The sequence below is a fragment of the Chionomys nivalis genome, chromosome 1, assembly GCF_950005125.1.
Source record: "Chionomys nivalis chromosome 1, mChiNiv1.1, whole genome shotgun sequence".
NCBI lineage: Eukaryota > Metazoa > Chordata > Mammalia > Rodentia > Cricetidae > Chionomys > Chionomys nivalis.
In genome coordinates this window covers 13,895,548-13,920,531 of record NC_080086.1, presented here as the reverse complement: position 1 = coordinate 13,920,531, position 24,984 = coordinate 13,895,548, and positions in this window count along the sequence as shown.

The following is a 24,984-nucleotide window of genomic DNA, read 5'->3' as shown; positions in this document are numbered from 1 at the left end:
TTTCTAAACTCTAAAAACTTTCCTCCATGTTTTACCTACAACTGAATTCAGCTCCTAGGAGCCCTTGGGCTGGCTCGTCTTACTTAGCCCCGCCCCCTGGTTTTAGACACACATGCTTTCCCTCTCTGTGCAAATTCCTTCGGCGTTTATATAACACCGTGACACTACCTGGGACATGCCTTTGTCTGGGGCAGATACCACAGGCTGAGAACACAGTGCCATGCTGCTGTCAATCTTAAACGCACCTTCAAGACTCATGTGCCAGTTTAGCACACGGCTGGGGGTTAGGTTAGTGGGAGTTAGCTCTAATATCCAACTGGCTCTGCAGCCACTTCGAGTGACTGTCTCTACAGTCAAGTAGAGTAAGAATCCAGAACACTAGGGACAGAGCAATGTGTTGGGGTGAGTTGCAAGTTCAGGCACTCCCAGTGATGTGTATGTTTTCCAGGTTCAAAACATAGACCTGAATAATCCTCCCACCACCTTGCAACAGGGTCTCACGCGTCCCCGGGCGGGATGATGACCTTGAACTCCTGTCTCTACCTCCTGTTTCTGGGATTGCAGACTCGCGTGCCTTTAATCCCAGTTCACTCCATGCTGGGCATCTAAGTGGGGGCTTCACGATGCTTGAGAGGTGCTCTACCAACCAAGTTGCATGCTCAGCCCCTCAGGAGCAGTCTTGAAAGTGGTCCTTCCCCGAAAATCATCCATCCAGGACCCAGATGACCTTTGTTGGAACTGGCGAGATGTGTATCAGCTGCTCGCTTGTGCACTAACCAAAGGGCACCAACCCCACATATCAGTTGTGTTCTGTTCCTTTTCTCGTGTTCCTTGAATCCCTTGGACTAATGATCGTGGGTTCTGGAATGTTCCAGAATGGCCATGCCCTCATTCTAGACTCAACTGATGGCTGCTGAGGGAGAAAGAATGCCTTCCTTCAGTGACATGGCCTCTGTTATATTGCCCATAACTAGCACACAGCCCCCACTCGTGTGCATATAGGTCACACTAACTGTACATGGCATTATCAACAACAACAGAAAACGAGGAGGGCATAAAACTGGGAGAGAAGGGGCTTCCAGCTAGACGCACACCTAGTGTTTTAATCATCTGAGAACTAGAGTGGATTCTGTTTGCCCAATGCTGATCTGGAAAACTGCATGAGTTCCCTATTTGGGAGTAAAGAAAGGACAGCAAAACCAAAAGGAGTTAAAAGCCGTGGATTGAGAAGGCACTAAACTGCCTTGTGCTTGCAGCCCAGGAAAGCCAGGTCCTACCCCCACTGCTGCAAGTTGTGTTATACTTGAGGTTCACTGCTGAGCTCTAAAACGAGTCAAGTGATTGACACTTGCCATCCACATTTGGTGGTTTTGTGGGTGTCTCCTACTTCACATGCAGCACTTGCGTGGGCCCCCTCCTCCGATGTTTCAGTATATGGGTTATATGTGGTTTCTGTAGCCATTTTGATGACGCGATTCCAGCTCATACGATAGAAGCACAGACCAGGCTTCTCCGTCTCTCACAGTTGCTGGTCCTCTACTCCCTGAGCAATATTCCAGCCTGATGACTGAGCTGTCAGTCATCCCTGATCTGTTGGTCTCGTTTAGCTTAACCCAGTCCAGCTCATCTAATCTCTTTACCTCCTCGTTCAATCCAGTTCCTTCTCTGCTTCTCCCATCCCAGGAAGCTTGCAGCTCCCAACAAGACCTTGTTGGGCTTGGCTCTTAGCACCCTGGGGTAAGGAGAAGAGACTAGTATTTGTAACCTCTAGGCAAAGACGAGGGCGTCTTCCTGTTTCCTTGGTAACTGATTCCTGGCTGGCTTATTACCCATGACCTTCAGAGGCCATGTGATAGTACTACCCCCCCCCCCGAATGGACATTGACCAGTTACTGTAACATTCGCTCATGTCTTCGAGGTGCATCCCCACCGTGGCTGACTCATTGTGTTTTCATGCCACAAGCAAGTCTTCCATAATCACAGCCATACAAGCCTATGGGTCATCCTCCGGAATTTCTGCAACTTTTGCAAGCGATGTGTGACCCAGGTTTTCACATTAGGAACAATGGATGCTTCAATGTGCATTTCTCTGTACATTCAACTGTCAGCAACTCCAGCTCCTAAGGATAGTCAGTACTCTCTCCTGGCTTCCATGGACACCCCCCCCAACACAACACACAAAAACACACAAACACACACACACCAGACTCATACATACACATAAGTGATAAAAAAAATAGCAGCCTGTGCAGAGTCAGGGGGTAAGAAAAGGAAGAACAAGTAGAGAAAGCCCTAAAGGCACAAGGGAAGAGAGGGAAATAGCCAGCCCTTCCCGAGGCTGACCCAGTCTATGTGCCACATCATCTGCACACTGCCTGAAAGTACTCGCAGAAGGTGATGGGTAAAATAGCACTCAAAGACAGCGTCGATTCTCTTAAAGATAATTTACCCTCCCTCCTACTGATGTTCTTTCCACCCTATCCAACTACACGCCCACTCCTTTCCCCCACCCACCTGGCCAACATCTTCATCACCACACTGTCAGCCACCACGCCTGCCTTCCGTGATATTTGAAACGCTGCCTGTGCTAAAATGAATGCCTATCATTGTAGCTCGGAGTGAAAGCTCTTGGGCCACTGATCGGTCATCAGCCTCAACAGATTCTTCGTGCTCCATTGGCTTGTTCCTAGCTTTCTTTGCAGAATAAGGAAATGGCATGCCCATGTTTTTATGCTCTGTATTTTGTGGCTAATCTTCCTTCAGAAAAGAAAAATGCTCAGGAAGATGAATGCATCGGTAGGCATTGGTGAAAACAAGCACCGAGAGAAACAGAAAAATGACTTTGCAATGATGGTGTTATACATCTTTCCCTGAATGGCATCTGTTGGAGACCGTCTTGTTAATTAAAAGCTAAGGATACATTAATTAAAATCAGTTGCAGGGGGGATATCAAGATGGCTCATGGAAGGAGAAGATTGGCCACTTTCTGTTATCCCCTGACGTCCACAACCCACTGTGGCATGTATGCCAACCCCTATTAAAGAATCAAATAATGCCATTTTAAAAAGATCATTTGGTTTTGTCTCAGTTGAGCTTTTGCTTTTCTTAGCTGTTGCACTAACAAGAGCAAGCTTCACTTGCAATCAACACAAGAGTTCTCTTTTAATTAACATTAAAGCAATTTTCTTTTCTCTTTCATACAGAGTACTTAAGCTGATTTATCTGTCTTCAAGATAAAATAGACTTAAGACATTACGGGTCTGTGTCTCCATTCTCTTAACAGCAATAGCACAGAACATAAAGAATCTACATACTGATAAAATTTGACAAACAAACAAAGCAAATATTTCAATTCATAGCAAATTTGGTGTCTAAAAATATACAACAGAAGTACAAATGTGTAACCCAGCACAAAAAAAAAATCTAAAAATCAAGGAAGAAAGAGATAGCTAAGCCATGCAAAATGGAACACTGCGGGAAATAACAGGGGGAGGAAGCGGGAGGAGGGCTAGAGGGAGCAAGGATCAGGGAGGAAGAAAACAAGAGGAAGAAGCTGAACTGGGATGGGAAGAGCAGAGATCTAAGAGAGATGCTATTGAGGTTTGCTTTGCAGCATTTATGGGGTTAAAACATCTCCCAGGCCTCTGATTGTGGGCCCATTCCCACTTTCTCCCCATTCTTTAGAACAGTCACTGCTAAGGGAGTGGGACTGAACTTTGCAGTCTCTGGGCTTGTGTATCACAGCAGGTGATTGGACTCACAGGCCCCTGAGCCTTGCCTCTTCCATGCTCACTGCAATCCGTCTTGTAACCAATCCCGCCAGGCCTCTCAGCAACATGGACAAACACGTCAATACAGTGAATTGCGTTTCAAACACATAAGGCGCCTTTATCCAAACCCTCCATTCACATAGCAGAATAAACTCCAACCCCGAGAATGCAAACACAGCTCCATAAAAGGTCCTGCTGTAGATGTGAATTTGGGCTTAACTAGTTTTCTGTAAAAATGAGTTGTAGAGTTCTGAAAAAAAAAAACAAAAAACATTGTGCATTTGAAAAATGTCCTCAGTGTGGTGTAAACATTAAATTGAGCTCAGATACTAATCATGAGTGATTCTAATGACCCTTTGGGTGGTTCTCCTTTACAAGTGTCACTTGTAATGAAGCCCCCAGTTGTCACTAAGAACATCAAAAGGATTTTAGTTTAATATGTGGTCATGGGGGTATGTGTGAATTGTAGATTCTTCAGTAAGAAAACATGCTGGCTTTGGAACTTTCCTCTGGTGGTCGATCAATAAATTAACACATACCAAACACCCACAGGCTTCCTGGAGCTGAATCAATCAATTATTCCATCATCCTGAGAAATATCAATTGGAAGACATCAGTGAACGGTGAACATCAGCCACCAGCAGGCAGGCCCTGTTCAGGTAGTGGAGCATCTCCATTGCACGTGTTGGTCTGGAGAACAGTTTGGACCAGATAGTGCCGTCTTCTGCTGCCTGCACAACAGAACCCAGCACACTTCCCTGTTGTAATAGGAGGAGCGGCGGGGCTGCGTCCCCGGCACCTGGCCGCCCGCATGGCTAGCTTATGCCCCGAAATAATTACACGGAAACTGTATTCTTTTAATCACTGCCTGGCCCATTAGTTCCAACCTCTTATTGGCTAGCTCTTACATATTGATCTAACCCATTTCTAATATTCTGTGTAGCACCATGAGCTGGCTTACCAGGAAAGATCTTAACCTGCGTCTGTCTGGAGTGGGAGAATCATGGCGACTCACTCACTCGGCTTCTTTCTCCCAGCATTCTGTTCTGTTTACTCCACCCACCTAAGGGTTGGCCTATCCAATGGACCTAGGCCGTTTCTTTATTATTTAACCAATGACCTTCCTCCATCACTTCCCCTTCGTGGGTTTCTGTCTAGTTGAAGGTCTGTTGTGGGGGAAACATGGTGGTAGGAGCTTGAGGAAGGTGTTCATGCTGTGTCGCAGTCAGGAAGCAGAGAAAGATGGTTGCTGGTGCTCACTCTCTTTCTCCTTTTGAGGAGCCCAAGAGCCCAACCCGTGGGTTGCTGCTACCACATTTAGGGGGTTCCTCCCACCCTAATTAACTTGATCTAGATAATCCATCACAGACGTGTACAGAGATTTGTTTCCACGGTGATTCTAAATCTCACCAAATTGACAGTATTAACCATCATGGCCCCTTGAATGCCCATGCCCCAGTCATGGCCTCCTGTGTGGGACGGTTGGGGAGGTGGAGCCCTTGGGAGGTGAAGCCTTGGGAGTTTATGTTCTCCTCGAAGGGGATAGTAGGGTCCTATCTTTTCCACCTCCTGGTTTTGAGTTAAGTCGTTTTGCCCAACTGCTTCCTCAGCTACATGAAGCACTTGAGGCTAGTCGTAGCCTGGACTGCACCAGCTCCAGTCTCTAAACAAACAAAAAAACAAAAAATTCACAAGGTTTTAAAAAAAATCCTGTTTTTTAATTTAAGGGACTGGATCCCTGAGGTAAAAGTCTTGGACTGAAAATGCATAGACTTCACTGAGGAGTTCATTTTTGAGGGAGAGACTGAGTTTCAAATGTCTGTTTCTTCTGAAAAGAAGAGAGAGCCCCCCCACCCCCCAACCAGGCCAGTTCAGCTAGGGCAGAGTGTGTGGTTTGGGTCCCAAGGCCTCTGAAAGCCTTCCCTGAGTGATGAAATCAGTACATGGGATGGTGCTGTTAGCTGTGAATTTAGTGTTGAAAGTCAAATCTGTGTTTTCAGCAGGTGAACATCCCAGATTAGGCAGGTGTTTAAAAAATTGTCATTAGACTCTAACTTTCCAAAGAATTTGGCCCAAAACATCACATCTAAACAGCACTTCTTCAAAATTATTAAGTGGAAAAAACAGCAAGAAAAAATTTAACTCTTGTAGAAACAGCTCTATGTAGCTGGCATGTGTGTATGTGGGGGGGATCAAAACTGAATTGTCTAAATTTTAATTTTAAAATTCTGACTTTCTTTAAAAAGTTTTTACTGGAACTCGAATATTAGATAAAAATTCTGGATCCTGCACAAAACCCAAGCCTGTGTCACTCTGCAGGTATCTCTTAGCTCTGGCTAGCCCAGGGACAATACAGGTAACTTGACAACATCTAGCTGAAATAAAGGTTTATGGCTAGGGCTGCTTCTGTGGTGTCACCTAGTGGCAAACAGAGGTAATTACACTTTCCGAAGTTGCGTTCTGATTTGCCTGTGAAACCTGGTCCAGAGGTTTTAATTTAAAACTGAGACTAGCCGGGCGGTCGTGGCGCACGCCTTTAATCCCAGCACTCGGGAGGCAGAGGCAGGCGGATCTCTGTGAGTTCGAGACCAGCCTGGTCTACAAGAGCTAGTTCCAGGACAGGCTCCAAAACCACAGAGAAACCCTGTCTCGAAAAACAAAACAAAACAACAACAACAAAAACAAAAACAAACAAAAAAAATAAAACTGAGACTAAAGACTTCCAGGTGGTTGTGAGTAGCCTGATGCGGAGTGCTGGAAACTGAACTTGGTTTCTCTACAATAACAGTGAGGTCTCTTAACCGCTGAGTCATCTTTCCAGTCCCGAACGATCTTTGATACTGATTAAAATAATTTATTGTCTTGGTACCGATCAAAATAATTTATGACATATATTCTAATATATCCTATTCCTTAATGTATTGAGTGCTATGGATGTGTAGGAAAGGACATTCGAGCAGTATGTTCAGCCTTCTCATGCACGAGGAATAGGAATCTAAGTTGCTTCCTCGACTTTGATTTTCCACCATGGGTAAAGTACAGGTAATCATTTCTTTGGTGATTAAGTCCAGAAATGGTTCATATACACTGTGTACACATATGTATTCGAAAGTGTCTCTATCCATCATCTGTGTGTCTGTGTGTGTCTTTCTGAATCCGTCTCTTCCTGTGTCTCTTCCCGTGTCTCTCTGTTTCTTTCTCTCCTATGAGACAGATTCAGATATATATATATATATATATATATATATATACACACATATATACATACATACATGTGTATACACACATATGCACAGATACATCTACACACATACATATATCTATATAGGTCATAAATGAGTCAAAATTGTAACAGAGAGATGTTCTTGGTTTCTGGCTAGTTGTTTGTGTGTGAGCGCATGCGTGCATGCTTGTTTATGCGTTCTTCTGGATTCTCACCAGGTTTTCTTTGCTGTTCTCATTTTTCTTCTTCCAGGCCCCCACCGCAGTTTGTGAAAGAGTCTCAGGAGGTATAATTTCACCTGCTTCAGGATTTTGTCAGCAGTACTTCCTGTTTTCAGAAGGTTGCTCTTCTCCAGGACATTCTGAAAAATTCCTGCCGCTGTTTCACACGCTCTTCTGGAACCACTTGCCTCTGCAGCTCTGAGTGCCGCAGCTCTGTACTGAGTTATGCCTCTGTCGCTTGCATCCCCGGGGGCAGTGTGTTCTGGACATCACAGAGAAAAGCAACTAAGAAAGCAAACAAGCAAGCAGCCAGGTTAAAACGTGCAGTGGACCACCAGTTTGGAAGCACAGGTTTCAGACCCCAAACCTAACTCTGAAACCCATATGAGTTACGTGGAAAACAGTTGAGCCTCAACAAAGTGCTGTGAGAAGGGTGTGCCAGCCCCTCTCCTTGGCTCCTTTCCTTCTGCACCACTCCCAATCTTTATTGAGCAGAAACCCTTAGATTCTAGTTAGCCAGCTGCCAGAATGCAAAGTCAGTTGTGAAGTTCCCAGTAGTGAAGAGGAAGAAAGACAGACCTCGGGAAGATGAAGACCACCCCACACAGGGAGTTCCCGCCCACTGTCACCTGTAGGACCCCTCTTTCATCTTTCACAAGTGTGCTAACTTATTATCCCATTTTCTCAAGTTCTCCTCAGCCCTCACAGTCGTTCATGAGGAGAAGTCAACTCAGGGAGGAGATGACCATTTCACCCTGTACATTACAGCCCTTCATCGGGAGAAGTCAAGGCTGGAACCGAAGGCAGGAACTGGAAACAGAAACTATGGGGGAGCACTGCTGGCCAGCTAGTTTCAAGGCTCACATTCAGCTATCTTCCTTATATGGCTCAAGGACGGCTCTATCCACAGTGGGTTGGGTCTTCCTCCTCAACCAGCAATCAAGTTAATGCTTTACAGGCAAGGCCAATCTGATGGAGGCAATCCCTCAACTTAGGTTTCATTTTCCCAGGGGTGTCAACACTTGACAACCAAGGTTAGCCATCATACCTGTAATATATCTCATTGCATAGATGCAAATATCCCTAATTAAAAAAAGTCAAATCTGAGGCACACTGATCTGGTCCCAAGCATTTCAGGTAAGGGATATTCAGCTCATATCTGCTCTACCCACTTCACTCACACAATCATGTGTGTGGTGGATGGGTACCTAAACAGAGATGCCCGAAGGAAGCATGTGTTCACAGGACACCCCCGGCTAATGCTGCCGTTAATCATGCAGGATTCCTTCTCTGGCATCTTAACCACTGTATGAAGAAGTGGAGGTAGTTATGACATGATTCTAAGTTGACTAGAAACCTGGTCATGAGACCTGACATTGAGGTTACAACAAAAGAAGGAAAAACAGACATTAATACTATGATAGAGTGACTGTCAGGTGGGCTTTAGTATAGTGACCGGTGAGATATGCAATCAAGTAACTAACCATATACTGGAACTCCAGATCTATCATTTAAAATCAGATGATGATAACTACTATTCCATGGAGAACTTGTTGAAATGATACATGTAAGACACTTGGCTTTATTAAAAGTATTCAGTGTCTAATAAACACTCGTTTCCCCCTTCACTGTTGTTGAAACAGCTTTCCATAATGAATGCCTATTCCAACCATCTGAGAAGGTCTGACAAATGTCTTTAAAACAGCTGAGTCACCTTAGCTGATTTTCTCTTGTTCCATTAGATGTTTAAAGGACTGCAGGACAAAGGCTGGGAGGACCCTGTGTGTATGTAAATGTCAGTGACAGACAGAAGAAACAGATTTGTCATCCTGTTATATTGATGGGCAGTTAGATATTAGGAGTTTTGAATGTCCTCGCTGATGACCACCTTCACATAACCAGCAGCTTGTGAAACAGGAAGCAAAGCTGCAAGACTCTGGCCAGAAAAGTGGAGTCCAAGCCATGCCTGGTAGATTATTATTTAGTTGGAATCTTTCTGATAAGCCATGAAGACACCTTTGTCTCCATTTCATAAGCATTGATATGTGGACATGGTAATCTCCTGGGCAAGAAAATGTCCCTCAGGAAAACCACCTAAAGGTGTAGAGAGGTACTGTGGCTTCTCTGGGCATGTCTACAGTGGTTCCTTTGCTTATTCTACTCTTGAGATTACTTTGTACTGTGATGTGTTAACCTTTATTTATTTTCCATAATACACTGTGTGTAACTCATCTAAATTTTTTGTTGGGCATCCTAAAAACCAGGGAGCAGAGAGGAAGCCAGATCAAGAACTTGCTGGTATTGATGCCTTTGAGAACTCTACCTCAGAGAGCCTGCTGCTTGTTGCTGCATGTCTGATCCAGTCTGGAACACTTTTCATAACATAGGCGATGGAAAATTAACCATCTGGCAATGATCTTAGGGCCCATGAGTGGTATTGGTTTTGCTATAACATAAGCTCAAAAATACACATTTGAATGCACTTCATGTCATATATGGAGAGCTTATATATCATATCCATTGTCGTCTTTCCTGGGGGGTCCCTAAAATAGAAAGAGATAAGCTAAGAAAATGGAAAATGGTAGAATTTATTCAGTTCAGTCAGCCAGAGAGCTGAGTCTTCTCTGAAATCATAGGAACCTCCCCAAAGTCACCAGGACACATTTGATTCTTTCCCCAGAGAATTTGGAAATGTTTTAGTAATTATTAAGGAGCAAGTTATTTTTTAATTATTTGTGATTATTATGGTATTCATTGAATTGCTCATTCTTGCATCTCACCAGAGTAAGGAATATTAGTGGGGAGGAAAAGATGGAATGATGACAGCCATTTCTTTTTATATAAAATACATTATTGTGTAGTAGTTTTTAAATTTTGCTTTAAAATATTGGTGAGCTGAGTTATAATTGTTTTTGCATTTTGGAAAGTTTCCCACTGTCTATATATCAAATATTAATAAAAAATAGAGAACACTTGATTCAGAAATCAGAAACTCAACCCCAGGTCAGGCAGCAATTAATTTGGACTTGGGGCAATAAATAAATAAATAAATCCTCTGGGTACTTATTGTTTTACAAAAGAGAAATGTGCCCCTGTGACCTATGTACCTTTCAATATCATACCAAGTAATCACTAGTCACTGGATGTTGAGTTCTGCATCTACACCTTTGATTCCTTCCAGTCAGCCCGGTGGTGAGCATGCTGAGAGGCTGATTTGTTGATCTGTTTCTGTTCAGCATCACATCTGAGGCAGAGGCAAGACTGTGCAGTGATGCTGGGAGTACTCATGGTTCCAGAGAACTGTAGCCATGCTTCCTGCTCAGCACAGCCTCATGTTCCTAGTCACTCCTTCCTCAGTATGGCTTTGCCTTTTCTGCCACTGTATCTGCTGCATCATAGGCTAAGTCCACTGGTGTTTTAGTTTTTATTGTCTATGTGGATTTCTCTCTCTCTCTCTCTCTCTCTCTCTCTCTCTCTCTCTCTCTCTCTCCCCCCCCCCGTGTGTGTGTGTTTGTGTGTGTGTGATGCATGAACAAGTACTAACAAAGACCAGAAAAGGGTGCAGGACAGGAGGCTGTGGGTCTCCATATGTGAATACTGGGAATCACTTGGGTTCCCTGTAAGTGCAGCATACTCCCTTAACTGACTGTTGTCTCCAGAGTCTTGTGTGTCTTACTTTGATGGCTTGCAGTTCTGGAAGGCATTTCCATTAATCAGTAATGGAAGAGATCAGTGAGATGTTGTCACCACAAGCCTGTATGCCACACTCTTCTCTGCCATGCCACCTTCAAAACTTACAAAGCTTTGTTCCAACTTAACATAAGGGGATATTTATTATCTTACAGGATGACAGAGAGGCATCCTTCTAGATCCTTCTAGATTTTTTATTTTTAATTCCAGAAAAATTCCACTAGAATGCTTATTCCCATGAGCAGTGGGACTTCTTTTCTGCTGTTTTCTTGTGAACTAGAACATGGGAGAGAACATAGTAGGTACACCATACATATCTGGTAAATATTTTTAGAAGGGCCAAGTAATCATTTATTTGCTATTTATTGTCCACTCAATTCTGAATAAATTATATCCATAAGTATGAGAGAACATGTAATATATTAATTTTAAGTCTATGAAATAAAAGAAGAGAACAGAAAGGAAAAGAAATGGAATGAGTTTCAGATTGGGCATTTCCAATTAAAGTTGATTAAACATTACATTCAGTCTTTACCTTGTAGATGGCAAGCATAAAGCACATTGAGTTTTAATCCTAGTGTTTCATACCTATGATTAATATTTTCTATAGGCATATCTCTTCTCTGTTATAGGTTAATCCAGCTCCACCTCACGTGGAGAGGTCACCAGGTTATTATCTGTGTCTCCTCTCTCTGTCACCTTGTTGTTCGTTTGCTTGTACTTTGAGTTTGACACAGGTTGATACTCTGTGGCACAGGCTGTGACCTCCCCACCTTCCTGCCTATACTTCCCTAGTGCTGGAATCATAGGTAGGTGTTATTCTACCCCCCTCCCTTATCACCTTTTATTGGTTTTGATAGATTGCCCAGCAGTGGCATCTCAGCAAACCACTCAGGGTACTTGTCATAAAAGTGCCCAAAAGAAATCCCGTGCTTATCTGTGGCTGTTTTTTCTTTTTCAAATACAGCTTTCTAATATTTTCTTTTCTTGAGAGAGAAGAGACTAAAGCTATCTCTTCATCTAGAGCCTCCTCGTGTACTTCACAACTTGAAATATCTTCCCAGGATGAGGTCAGCAAATAAGATGTGACTGACCACTTTCAGGAGAACTAGTGTGTGTGTGTGTGTGTGTGTGTGTGTGGTCACTGTGTGATGCATTCACAAGTATGGGAAGGTAGAATCTTTCCAGTAGATAAATGCTCCATCCTGTCACCACCCTACCAGCTGTTGTTGCAAATGATGTTTCTGTGGACCATTGTCTGAAACCATTTATTCACTTGTTATGGTCTATGGCATTTACAAGCCATCATGGTACAGTTTATGCTGCAGAAATTGTGTTGCCCACAACCTTAAACTACAGACTGCCCAACTCAGAGGGAAAAAAAAATCCGTCAATCTCTGTCTTTGACCATAGGTAGTCTAAATTGGCTGCACATTAAATTTTCCAGACAGTTATAAACGTAAAAGGTGAATTTTCCCCTCTAGACCAACAATTCAGAATGGCAGAAGAGAACAGCCTGTTCGGGTTGTTTCTTTTAGAGACGGGTCTCACTCTATATCCCAGGCTAGCCTGGAACTCACTTTGCAGATCAGCGTGACATTGAATTTACAGTGACTCTCGTGCCTCTGTCTCCCAGCTGCTGGGATTACAAATGTGTACCATCACACTCTGCAGACTTATAAACAAACAAAAATACAACAGCAGCTAACAGATTTCTGCCAACAGCTGTCTTAGTTATGTTTACTTTGCTGTAACAAAACACCATGGCCAAAACCAACACAAGAAGGAGAGGGTTTATTTCAATTTACAGCTTATAGTCCCTCATCCAGGGCAGGAGCTCAAGCAGGGCAGGAACCTGGAGTAAGTAGCTCATGAAGAGATCATGAAGGAGTGCTGCCTAATGTTTTGCTCCTTATGGATTGATTGATCAGCCTGCTTTCTTATAGCAGCCAGGACTGGCTGTATGGGAGTAGCACAACCCACTGAACCACCCCATATTAACCATCATTCAAGAAAACACACCAAGACCTTGGCCACCGATTAATCTGGTGGGGACATTTTCACAAACGAGGCCCTCTCTTTATTCTAGCTCCCAGGAAGTTGACATTTAAATTATGCAGGATGACAGAGAAGCATCATTCTAGACTCCGGCTCCTGAAACGGGCCAATGCTGGAGTTAGAGACCAGGGCAGCGCTTCCAGTGTGCTTGTGTATGTCTGGCAGAGAGCCCAGGAATCTCTGTTTAGTCCCCAGTCTCCTGACACTGAAGCCCCAGGTTCTTGTTTCAGCAGTAACACATCATACTCATTCTGATGCCACAGAAACTTTCTGGAATGGTCTGCACTGGCTCTCAGGTGCTTGCCCAAGAAAGAGTTATAATTGCAATGTGTAGCCAGCACCATCCTTATCAATAAGGCTGACGATATTGTATTCAGACAATATTTCACTCATCCCCACCTCCCTTCCCATCAGAGTGTCGTTCTGGTCATAAATTATTGAAAGAAACACAAACTCCCCCAAAGCCATTCAGAGTCTCTGTGATTGTGCTTAAAAGCAGCTTTGATGGGGGAGCAAAGGAGGCACGGATGGCTGCTGTAGCAGGCAATTTGAAGTGCCTGCGAGGATCTCAGGTTCTCTGTGCTTTGGATTGTTGGGAAGATCAGAGGGCGACATGGCTCATTTCCATCCATTTGCCATACTAAAAATTAATAACAACCTGATTTCCAGGGCACAAGCAGGACAGTATTTCTGACCAGCTTAGGGTAATATGTACCGAACACACTGTTTTTATAGGGGGATTTGCCATTCTACTATCAGGGAAACTCAGATCAATACTTTCCATGATCACTTTGCCTCTTACGTTTGCAGAGCCTGTGTGAGCATGGCTTTCAGTGAACGATTTCTCCGTGTTTGGGGTATTACTAAAACAAATAAGATTAAAATAGCAGACAAGGGTGTCATTAATTCTGGCTTTCACATCTACAGAACCCCAAGATTGTAGTTTCCCATAGGTCTTCTAAAGTTTGTGTGTGTGTACGTGTGTGTGGTGTATGTACATGTTTGTGTGTGCAGATGTTTGTGCACATGTGTTCACATGTGTGTGGAGGCTGGAGGTCAACATTGGACATCTTCCTCTTTTGCACATCACCTTGTTCTTTGAGACAGAGTCTCTCGCCAAACTCAGAGTTCATCAATTCTTTTAGTCGGCCTGGTGAGCGAACTCCAGGAATCCAGCTCTCTCTGCTTCCCTGGCACTGAGATTATAGAATGTGCCTCTGTTCCCTACATTTTACGTGGGTACTAGGGATCTGAACTCAAGCTCTTCGCCAAATGAACCATCTCCCCTGCTTCAGGTCTCTTGAAATGTCATTGAAAAACTCTAGCTCCCAACACATCTGAAGAGCCATTAGAACCCTGGCTGATGGCTATGTCACACAAGAGTTCTGTCAGACCATGGATAGAGACAAGGGAGACTCATATGAACTATCAGCTTCATGCATTTGCTTTCGAACATTCAGAGAAACACATGTATGCAATTATTTCTAAGGAGAATCGGCAAATGCTTGCTGACAGCATTCATTCAGGGACATGAGTTCTGACCTTAGTCTTCCATGAGATAAAAACGTTTTTGAAATAAGCAAAAACATAGTAATAGGAGATACCATACAATAGAGAGGATATGGAAGGAAGTGGTCACTTTCATCCCTGCCTTTAATTCCAGCACTCGGGAGGCAGGTGAGTTTGAGGCCAACCTGGTCTACAAGAGCTAGTTCCAGGATAAGCTCCAAAGCTACAGAGAGACCCTGTCTTGAAAACAAACAAACAACAACAACAACAAACAAAAAAAGAATATCTAAAGAAAATTCAGAATTCAGAAAATGAATTCATGTCATGTCTCAGTTAGCCACCAGGTGGCAGAATTCTAACATCTTTGTTTAGATTGCTAAAACGCATTCTTTCTCAGTTAAGGATAATGGATGGTACTGATTTAAGCTTGGTTCTCTCCTCAAGAGACTCCATGCTGTTATAAATGAAATAAAAAATACTTTAACGACTTAAATTATATGTTTTAAAATATCGAGTTACCCGTTCCCACAATATAGCCGGTGTTCAGTAATGCAAAGCTACGGAACAAGCTCTGCATTTTCTTCCTAACGGAACGGACCGATGGATGGCTATCTCATTGGATGCTGTCGGAGGAGCCACCCAGCAACTTTTCTCAGAAGGAGGATAGATCATGAAAACACAACTTTTGGGACATCCGCGGGTCTTTATGGGGAGAAAGCAAGGGAAAGATGACTGTATAAACAGAAAATGACTGTGGGGAAAAGAAGAACATTCTCTTTGTCTTAGAGAGGAAGGAAGATTATGTAGGTATTTCTGGGAGGATACAGTTTATCAAAAAAACAAAATCAAAAACTACACACAGTGATTCAGATGTCCTCCTCATCCATTCATTCTTTCCCGTTCAGTCTGTCCTGTGACTTACTGGGCAGCATGGTTGATCTTGGGAAGGAGAAGATGAACACAGCATCTGTCAAAGGCCTGGCATCTAGAGAGAGCCGAGGCAAAGCGTCGCTATTTGGTAAGAACATTAAAACAGAATGAAACTACACAAAAGCTGGGGCAAATAACTAAATTATAAGACATATAAAGAAAAATGAGGCAGAATGAAGGGGTTGATGAAAATGAACAGCGGCATGGAGGGTTAGAGAACGCGGCCATTCAAAGTTAGAAACTTGATGCTGGTGAGTGGGCAGGGACACCGGGTCTGAGGAAGAACTTGAGATAAAACAGGAAGCAACTTGGTTTCAGTGAGAGTCCCGGAGGTGGTCAGCCTCGAGCTTCTTAACCAACACACCCTGGTCTGTGGAGAGGAGCCTGTGATTAGGAGTCACTAAGGAGGTCACAGGTAAGAATGCAAGCACTGTGCACATCCTGCTTGTCACATGTGTCTCCCTTCTCTGCCATGCATTTTACAACAGAGAAGAGAAAGACAGCAGGGCATTTGTTCCCAAGCCGCAAAGCGTCCTGAGTTGTCTTCCCAGGTCCTCCTCGGCACATGTGACTTCAGGAAGGGGGATGATGAGCCACTGCCCAGAATGCTGAGCATGGGCAGAGGTTCTGTACACCATTTCCCCCAGGAAGCATGGAGGTCGGCTGTTTGATTTAGCTCCAGAAGCATGACTGCAAATTCCTAATGGCGCATATGAGAAGGGTCAGAGTGACAATTGCTAACTGATTTTACATTATTGTCTGGATAGACAATGTTCCCCCATAGTGCATACACTGAAGGCTTGGTCATGGGTATATGATACAATTTAGAAGTGGAACTTCCAGAAACAAGCAAGCTAGGCCATGGTGGGTGTGTCCTTGAAGAGGACATGTAACCCTGGTCCCTTCTCTGCCTTCACTTCCTATCCGCCATGAAGTGAGGGATTTCCTCACTGAGGCATTTTTATCCTGATGTTTCTCTTTGCCACTGGCAGGAAGGAAGTGATGAAACAATGGACCTGAAATCTCTGAGACTTGGGGGCAAGTCTAACATCCTTTGAAAGCTAGCCACCACATTGCATGACAAGATCACACACCCACTTTCAGCGGTAAGCACACAGCAGTGGTGACATGTGCTCTTCCAACTTTTTGGCAGATAAGTGCACACATACATGTGTGAGGTGCAAGCATGGACACCTACATGCCCCCTTGTACTCACATATTACACATGGATAGCTGTCTCTTCCGGTGAAATCTGTTTGCTCTCTTTCTAGTCTGGAAGGTGATCACAGATCATTTTACAGTCTATGTGAGGAGATCCACACTGCACATCCTTAGGGAGTCTTTACTAAATTCTTCCTTGCTGTGACACAACACATGGCAAAGGTGACTGAAGGAAGAGAGAGCGTACCTGAGCCACAGCTGAGGGCACACTCCCATACAGAGATAAAGTCACGGGAGGTGGAGCTTGAGGAAGCATCCAGACAGACGCTGACAGATGCTGGCTGTTGTGCAAGTTTCTCTCTGCTTTTTATTCCATGGTCCAAGACCACAGAGCGGTGCCCTCCACATGGAGGTAGGCCTTGCCACCTCAGTCAACCTCTTCTGGGAACTCCCTCGCAGGTTTGGCTCCCCGGTGATTGCAATCTTGTCAGGCTGACAGTATCAGCCCTCACCAAACTGTTATTTCCCAGGAGTCCCTCCACCACTGGTGAGAACTGAGAGCTCATTCCTCTTGACCCTCCCTCCCACCCTGTGCTGGTCATGGCCTTACCCACTCCCTCCATTTTCATAATGAGTTTCTGCTTCTTCACTGATGGGCTTGACTGTCAAGGAGATACACTTTCCCAAGGCACAATGGTCTTTTCAATAAAAATTACCCCTTTGCACAAAATAAGTTCTGTGCCTGTTCTCATGGAAATGAATCATTTTCTCCACATTGTAATGTCTTGTACATACAGTCACTAAATGCATGAAGACATGATGGCACACACAAACTTTTAAGTATCAAATGTGATTCTCCATCTGTCTTGTGACTTTCAGTTGCTTTTCAGCTTCATCTCTCTGATTTCCAGAAGCTTCTCCATTATCTGTCTTATTTATCTTTCCAAGTCACTAGAAATAAATCAAACTCTCTCTCTTTCTTATTTATTTATTTATTTATTTATTTATTTATTAAAGATTTCTGCCTCCTCCCCACCACCACCTCCCATTTCCATCCCCCTCCCCCAATCAAGTCCCCCTCCCTTGTCAGCCCGAAGAGCAATCAGGGTTCCCTGCCCTGTGGGAAGTCCAAGGACCACCCACCTCCATCCTGGTCTAGTAAGGTGAGCCTCCAAACTGCCTAGGCTCCCACAAAGCTAGTACGTGCAGTAGGATCAAAAACCCATTGCCATTGTTCTTGAGTTCTCAGTAGTCCTCATTGTCCGCTATGTTCAGCGAGTCCGGTTTTATCCCATGCTTTTTCAGACCCAGGCCAGCTGGCCTTGGTGAGTTCCCGATAGAACATCTCCATTGTCTCAGTGTGTGGGTGCACCCCTCGCGGTCCTGAGTTTCATGACCATTGTATGTAATAGCCAGAACCTGGAAACAACCTAGATGTCCTTCAATGGAAGAATGGATGCAGAAAGTATGGAATATATACATATTAGAGTACTACTCAGCAGTAAAAAACAATGACTTCTTGAAGTTTGCATGCAAATGGACGGAAATAGAAAACACTATCCTGAGTGAGGTAAGCCAGACCCAAAAAGAGGAACATGGGATGTACTCACTCATATTTGGTTTCTAGCCATAAATAAAGGACATTGAGCCTATAATTCATGATCCTAGAGAAGCTAAATAAGAAGGTGAACCCAAAGAAAAACATATAGGTATCCTCCTGAATATTAAACTTCACCAGGTGATGAAAGGAGACAGAGACAGAGACCCACATTGGAGCACCGGACTGAAATCTCAAGGTCCAAATCAGGAGCAGAAGGAGAGAAAGCACGAGCAAGAAACTCTCTCTTTTAATTGCTGCATTCAATTAATGCTTTAGTATCAGACAAGGTAGAGACTTTTGTTCTGTAATTTTGTTATTGCAAAACAGAACATAATTCAGCATTATGACAAGAATTCATCTGCTGAAATACTGGAGCTTTTCAGTTGCTTAGCACCAGAGTACCATGTAAATAATAATTATATTATCTATACAAATAATGTCAAAGAAACTCCCTAAGACCTCATTAACATCTGTCTCTGAAGACTATATGTATGTATGTATGTGTGTGTGTGTGTATATATATATGCATGCATGTATATATGTATGTATGTATGTGTATGTACTTGTGTGTGTGGAGGTTCATGAAGGGGTAAGTGTTGATGGAGGAAGGTCATTGGTTAAAAAATAAAGAAACTGCTTGGCCCTCATAGGTTAGAACATAGGTGGATGGAGTAAACAGAACAGAATGCTGGGAGGAAAAGGAAGTAAGCTCAGATGCCATTTCCTCTCCTCTCTGGGGCCGACGCAATGCCACTCCTCTCCAGAGCAGACACAATGAAGCAAGCCGCCAGGTCAGACATGCTGAATCTTTCCCGGTAAGACTAGTGCTACACAGATTATTAGAGATGGGTTGATCGGGATATGAGAATTAGCCAGTAAGGGCTAGAGCTAATGGGCCAAGCAGTGTTTAAAAGAATACAGTTTGTGTGTTGTTATTTTGGGGCATAAGCTAGCCAGGTGGCTCAGGAGCTGGGGTGTCAGGAACGCAGCCCGCAGCTCCCACTACAAAGTGTAATGATGAAAATAAAATGGCACTGTCCCCCAAGTGAAAGCAGGCAGATAGTGGGCCATGAGGGGCAGTGAATCCCAGGCAGGGAGTCGCAAAATGGGTGAGAGACCTTGGCAGGTCAGCAGGTCTCACAAGGAGCCACAGCAAGTGAGAGGCAGAGACGGATAGGCACACCATGCAGAGTGAGGTTGGATATTTATTTAGTGGGTTATAGAGGGGAAATGGGGGAAGGGGGAAGAGAGAGAGGCTCAGAGAGGGGGGAGAAAAGAGAGTGAGAGTGAGAGGAAGAGAGAGAGAGAGAGAGAGAGAGAGAGAGAGAGAGAGAGAGAGAGAGAGAGAGAGGACCTCTTCGGGAGAGAGATGGAAGGAAAAGGAAGTAAAAGGAAGATCCACTTGCCTATGCAAAAGGCAGATAGTTGAAAGAGTGGCTGGGGCTTGTTTCTTAAAGGGTCATAACAGACCATTACAGTCAGAAGGCAACCTGCAAGAGTCAGCTGTCTCCTTTCACCATGTGGGTTCCCAAGGATTCCCCTCAGATCATTAGGCTTGGTGGTAATCACCTTTATCTGCTAAGCTATCTCATTGGCTCCCATTAACGTCTTCCCAAGGAGAAGGACATTTGTCTACTCATGTACATGCGTGAGTTCATCTAGTCCTCCCCTCAACCCTACAAAGTAATTCCTTCAATTATTTCTATTTTATAGATGACAATTCAGAAATATGGGAAACTGAATCAGTTGCTCAAAGTAACTCAACCAATAAGTGACATTACCAAAATGGAATGTACCTGGATCTGGACACTGTGGTACTAATCACTCAGCCACATATCATCACCTCCAACAGGAAATGGTTTCTATTTGCTTGGTTGCCAGGACCCAAACTGGCTGTCACTGACCAAATTTAACAAACATCCTTGGTACGGCAAGGTCTAGTTGATTCTGGCATGCAGCCCTCTGCCCAGCTCAAAATCAATCAGCCAGGCTTAGTAGAAATGTCCAAACATCTATGCAAAACAAAATAAGGCAAGATCCAAAGAGGAAGGCATAGCTTGAGGGGAGACATGGAGGAGAAGGGGCAAGGAAAAGGAGAAAGGAACAGTGAAGAGGATTGCTGCCTGGCACATGGCCCAGCTGAGAGAGCCTTTGAGGTGAGCATGCCAAACTTCAACAGCTCCAATCCCAGATCCCAGAATAGCTGGAAGGGGCACACTGCCAGTGAGTCAATTATTACAGCCAGCCCTGGGAGCACTTAATCAGATGCATCCGGTTTGTATTCACACAGTATTAGGCTGAGATATCTGGTCGAATGCAATGAATTGGCATCCCTAATGTGGGCCACCCATTGCCGGAAGCCCGGTGTCTCGAAAGCTGGGAATGACTGCTTCTCTCTTTGGGAATTTCTGTATTGCATGCCTGTGAAGTACATGCCTTTCCAGTGTAAAAGCAGATTTTTTTTTCTTGACATGGTTAAATGAAAACAGGGAGTTTAGGTTTAGTAGGACTCCATCCTAGGATGATACTCAGGGCAGGTGCCCATTAGGTAAGACAAGCCTTTGGCCAGTGTTTCTGTAGGGCTCCCATCATCTGATACATCAGGCCCAGGGGAACAGTCACAGGCAATGGGACTCCAGAGTGGAGAGAGTCAAGATGACCCTGAGTCAGTTGATGAGCTTTCTTTCTAGAGGAATTCCCACAAGTGAAGTACCGTGGCTGCCAGTTGGCTTCAAGACCTTCCTGGACTGCACATGATCACCTCAATGCATGCTTGCTATAGCTTTCAGTGTCGTCTTCTGAGCATCTGTGGCAGCTCTTCCTCGGGTCCCACCCATATTCTCTGGAGTAGGCCAGTACTTCTACCCCACTCTACTCTACTGTGGATCCCTTCTTCCAGGGAACTATGTTATACTTGTGACTCATGAGAATACAGTGAATCAGTCTTATTGCCTCTTGCCAGGGCAACTTCTTTACTTCCTTGTTACATTTATTGAACAAAATTTCTTCTGAAGGGAAAATTATTGGAAAAACTTTCCCATAAAGCTGAAATTCTCATGAGCTGGAGAGATGACTCACCAGCTAAAGAGCCTGTCCCAAGGACCAGAGTTTGAACTGCCAGCACCCAAGTTAATGCCAGGTAGATATGGTGGCCTACTTGTAATACCAGTGCTGGTGAGTCTGGGATCAAGGTGTCCTGGAGCAAGGTGGCTAGTTACAAAAGTACCACTGACCAGGGTAGGAGCATGGGGATCAGAGAATAAATAAATAGTGTTGCAGGGACCACTTGTCTGTCCTGGCCAGACAGAACCAAAATAATCATACAGAAACTATATTAACTAAAACACTGCTCAGCCCATTATCTCTAGCTTCTTATTGGTCAACTCTTATATCTTAATTTAATCCATTTCAGGTGTAGGAGGTCCTTCTGTCTATGTGTTGCTTTTATTGGTTAATAAAGGAACTGCTTTGGACCTATAGCAGAGCTATAGGGGAACAGAGCTGGGGGGGATTAAATAAATAGCATGCTAGGTAAAAGGAGGCAGAGTCATAGGGATGCCATGTATCTGCCGCTGGAGACAGACGTGCTGAAACTTTGCTGGTAGGCCATGATCTCATGGTGATGCACAGATTAATGGAGATGGGTTAAATTAAGATGTAAGAGTTAGCCAATAAGAAGTTAGAGCTAATGGGCCAAGTAGTGTTTTAAACAATACAGTTTCTGTGTGGTTATTTTGGTTCTGGGCATCTGGGATGAACAAGCAGCTCCTACAACACATTTCTATTAACCTGTATATCACCGCGAGGTCATGGCCTACCAGCAAAGTTTCCACATGTCTACCTCTAGCTGTGGGTCCATGGCATCTCTCTGACTCTGCCTTTCTTTCTTCCAGCATTCAGTTCTGTCTTCCCTGCCTACCTATCAACAGACCAAGGCAGTTTCTTTATTCATTAATCAATAAAAGCAACACATAGAAAGAAGGACCTCCCACACCAAAAAGAGTATAAAGATGCGAGTGAAAATAATAAAACAAAAACAAAAGATAGCACCAGGAGGGAGTTCCAGAGAATACTGAAATCTACCTGTGTTTAATTTTCCATACACTTTCATACCCCAATACAGTAGGGAGAAAAAGACAAAAAGACAGCTTTAACATGATACAAAGGACAATTAGAAAAGTTATTTGCTGCAATATTTTGAACCATCAAGTCAATAATCCATGAGAAATACATTCTGTTGTTTAGGCAGTGAACCCACCATAGACCAAATATCCTGAAAGCAGCCACTCACAAGGTCAAACCTCCTACTTCAAAAGAAGGATCAGAAGTACACTTGAATTCCCTGACCATTGGTCAGGGTGCAGTGGATCTACGTCTATCAGCCGTCTTAATGTCAAAAGAACCAACTAACCACGCCCTAGGTCAGGATATGTAGCCACGCTTGTTGTCAACAACTTTAAACAAACTAAATTCCTCTGACCTTCAGACAAGGTTGAAATAGGCTCACATTTTTAGGTCTTCACAGTTACATTATCCAAACAGCGAGTTCTGGGTTCCATTGAAAGACCCTGTCTCAGTATATAAGATGGAGAATGATCAAGGAAGCACCTGATGTCAAGGTTGGGGTCTGTATGCACATGCACATATGTGAACTCAGGAATGCATTTGTACACACACATCATACAAAAGTGAACACCAAAACTACAATTCTCCTAAAATAATGACTTGTCTAATTTCTTCTACTGTTTTTCCCCCACTTCCTTTCTTTCTCTCAAGGTTTTCCCTGAAGGTATTTCATTCAGTAAATTCCCCAAGGGCTGGGAGATAGCTCAGCTATAAATGGCTAGCCTCACAACCAAAATGTCGATAAATCACCTGAACAGAAGTTCTTGGCGTAGGCTCTGCTTCTTTGGAATTCAGCCTAACGGTGTGGAAGGTCTTCACAAAACACAACAGGGTGTTTCTCAGGCTTCTGCTATTAACCTGCTGACCTCATCATCTTTCTACATTTGCACATAGCTCACAACATTATGCCTAATGGCTGCTTTAAAATGGCTTGCAAACAACTGTTTGTGCAAGAAAAAATAAAGCAAACAATAATAATAAAAACAATTATGGGCTTTGAGATGGCTCTGGGAAAGGTACTGAAGTTATGCCTGACAAACTGAGTTCAGCTGCAGGAGCAACAGGATGGAAGGTGAGAACAGGCTCTAGCAAACTGTGCTCTGATTTCTTTAGACACACTATAACACCCCACCCAGTGGAAAAGGAAATGCCCAAGACTGTCTTTGTCATCCTTAAATATGTTCTGAAATTATGAGTTTTATGATCTAACACAATGTTTTAAAGCATGATAGAATAATTATATGCTTATATATATATATAAATTTATTTATGAGTGACTTAAAAATCACTCTACAGATCTTACTACATCATGTACACATGGACTATAGCTTACAAAACATGGTATCATGAGAAGGCATGGTTTTCAAAATCCACATTTGCTGCTTTAGTGCTCCATTTGGAGACCTATGCTCGTGTTGGTGTAAAGTTAATTCTAGTTGGCTGTTTCAAAGTCAGCAATGCTTTCAAATTTTCTCTTAGCTCCAGATTTTGCATTAGCACTAGGGGATGCTCATGGTGAGAAGTAGAAAAAGAAAGGGGCAAAATAAAGTAGACTGCTATCTGAAGCTTAAATCTCTAAGGATTACTGAAGAAGAACACTTAAAAGAAACCCCACACTAGCTCAGAATTGAGTATAATAGAGGGTTATTTATTTAGAAGTAGACTCACAGATCACAATCCTCTGCTGGAATGGGGAACAGCAACCTAATTCCATAGCTGGAAAAGAGACTGGAGGTATGCTTTACATTGGCATAAATACTATGATAGGCCATGCCCAAGTGGGCGGGTAACTTAAAGGCTACTGGCGGTAGGAATTCCCACAGCAGATTACCTTAGTGTATGCATTCTGTCTTCAGTGTTTCCAGATTTCAAGGACATTGGCCAACCTATCACCACCAGGAAGTGGAGCTTCTAGAAACATAGAGTATTGTTTTGCTAGGATGACTCTCTGAGGTGATGAAGCTCAGATGCTCTTCTTAGAGAAAGGTGAGACTCCTGTCACCTTCTGGGTTCTTAGACTGTAAACAGACACTGTACTTTTGTTTCCCAGGCTCCCAGACCCAAATAATCACACAGAAACTATATTAATTACAACACTGTTTGGCCAATGGGTCAGGTATATTCCTAGCTAGCTCTTATATTTTAAATTAACCCATTTCTATTATTCTGTATATTGCCACAAGACTGTGGCTTACCAATAAGGTTCTGGTGTTTGTCTCCTACAGTGACTCCTGGCATCTCCCTGACTCCATCTTCTTTCCTCTTCTATCTCTGCTTGGGTTTCCCATCTTGTTATATTCTACCCTGTCATAGGCTAAAATAGTATCTTTATTAACCAGTGATAATAAAACATATTCACAGCATTCAGAGGAGAATCCCATACCAGGTGGCTCTTGATATTTTATACATTCTTTTCTAAAATACAGCAATAAAATCATAATGCACAAAATGGGTGATGTCCCTCACGATACAGGGTGATATCAAAATCACAACCTTTAGGAAATGAGGGTGTATGCTTGTCTAGAGAGCATGGGGTCCTTCATTAGATCTACAGCAACACACAAATTGATCATGGATGGTGGTACATGACTGCATACTCAAATCATGGAAAGTAGAAACAGGGGGGCTGGGAGGTTAAGGCCTTCCTCAGTTACATAGTGGGGTTGAGGCCATCCAAGACTATATGAGACACTGTCT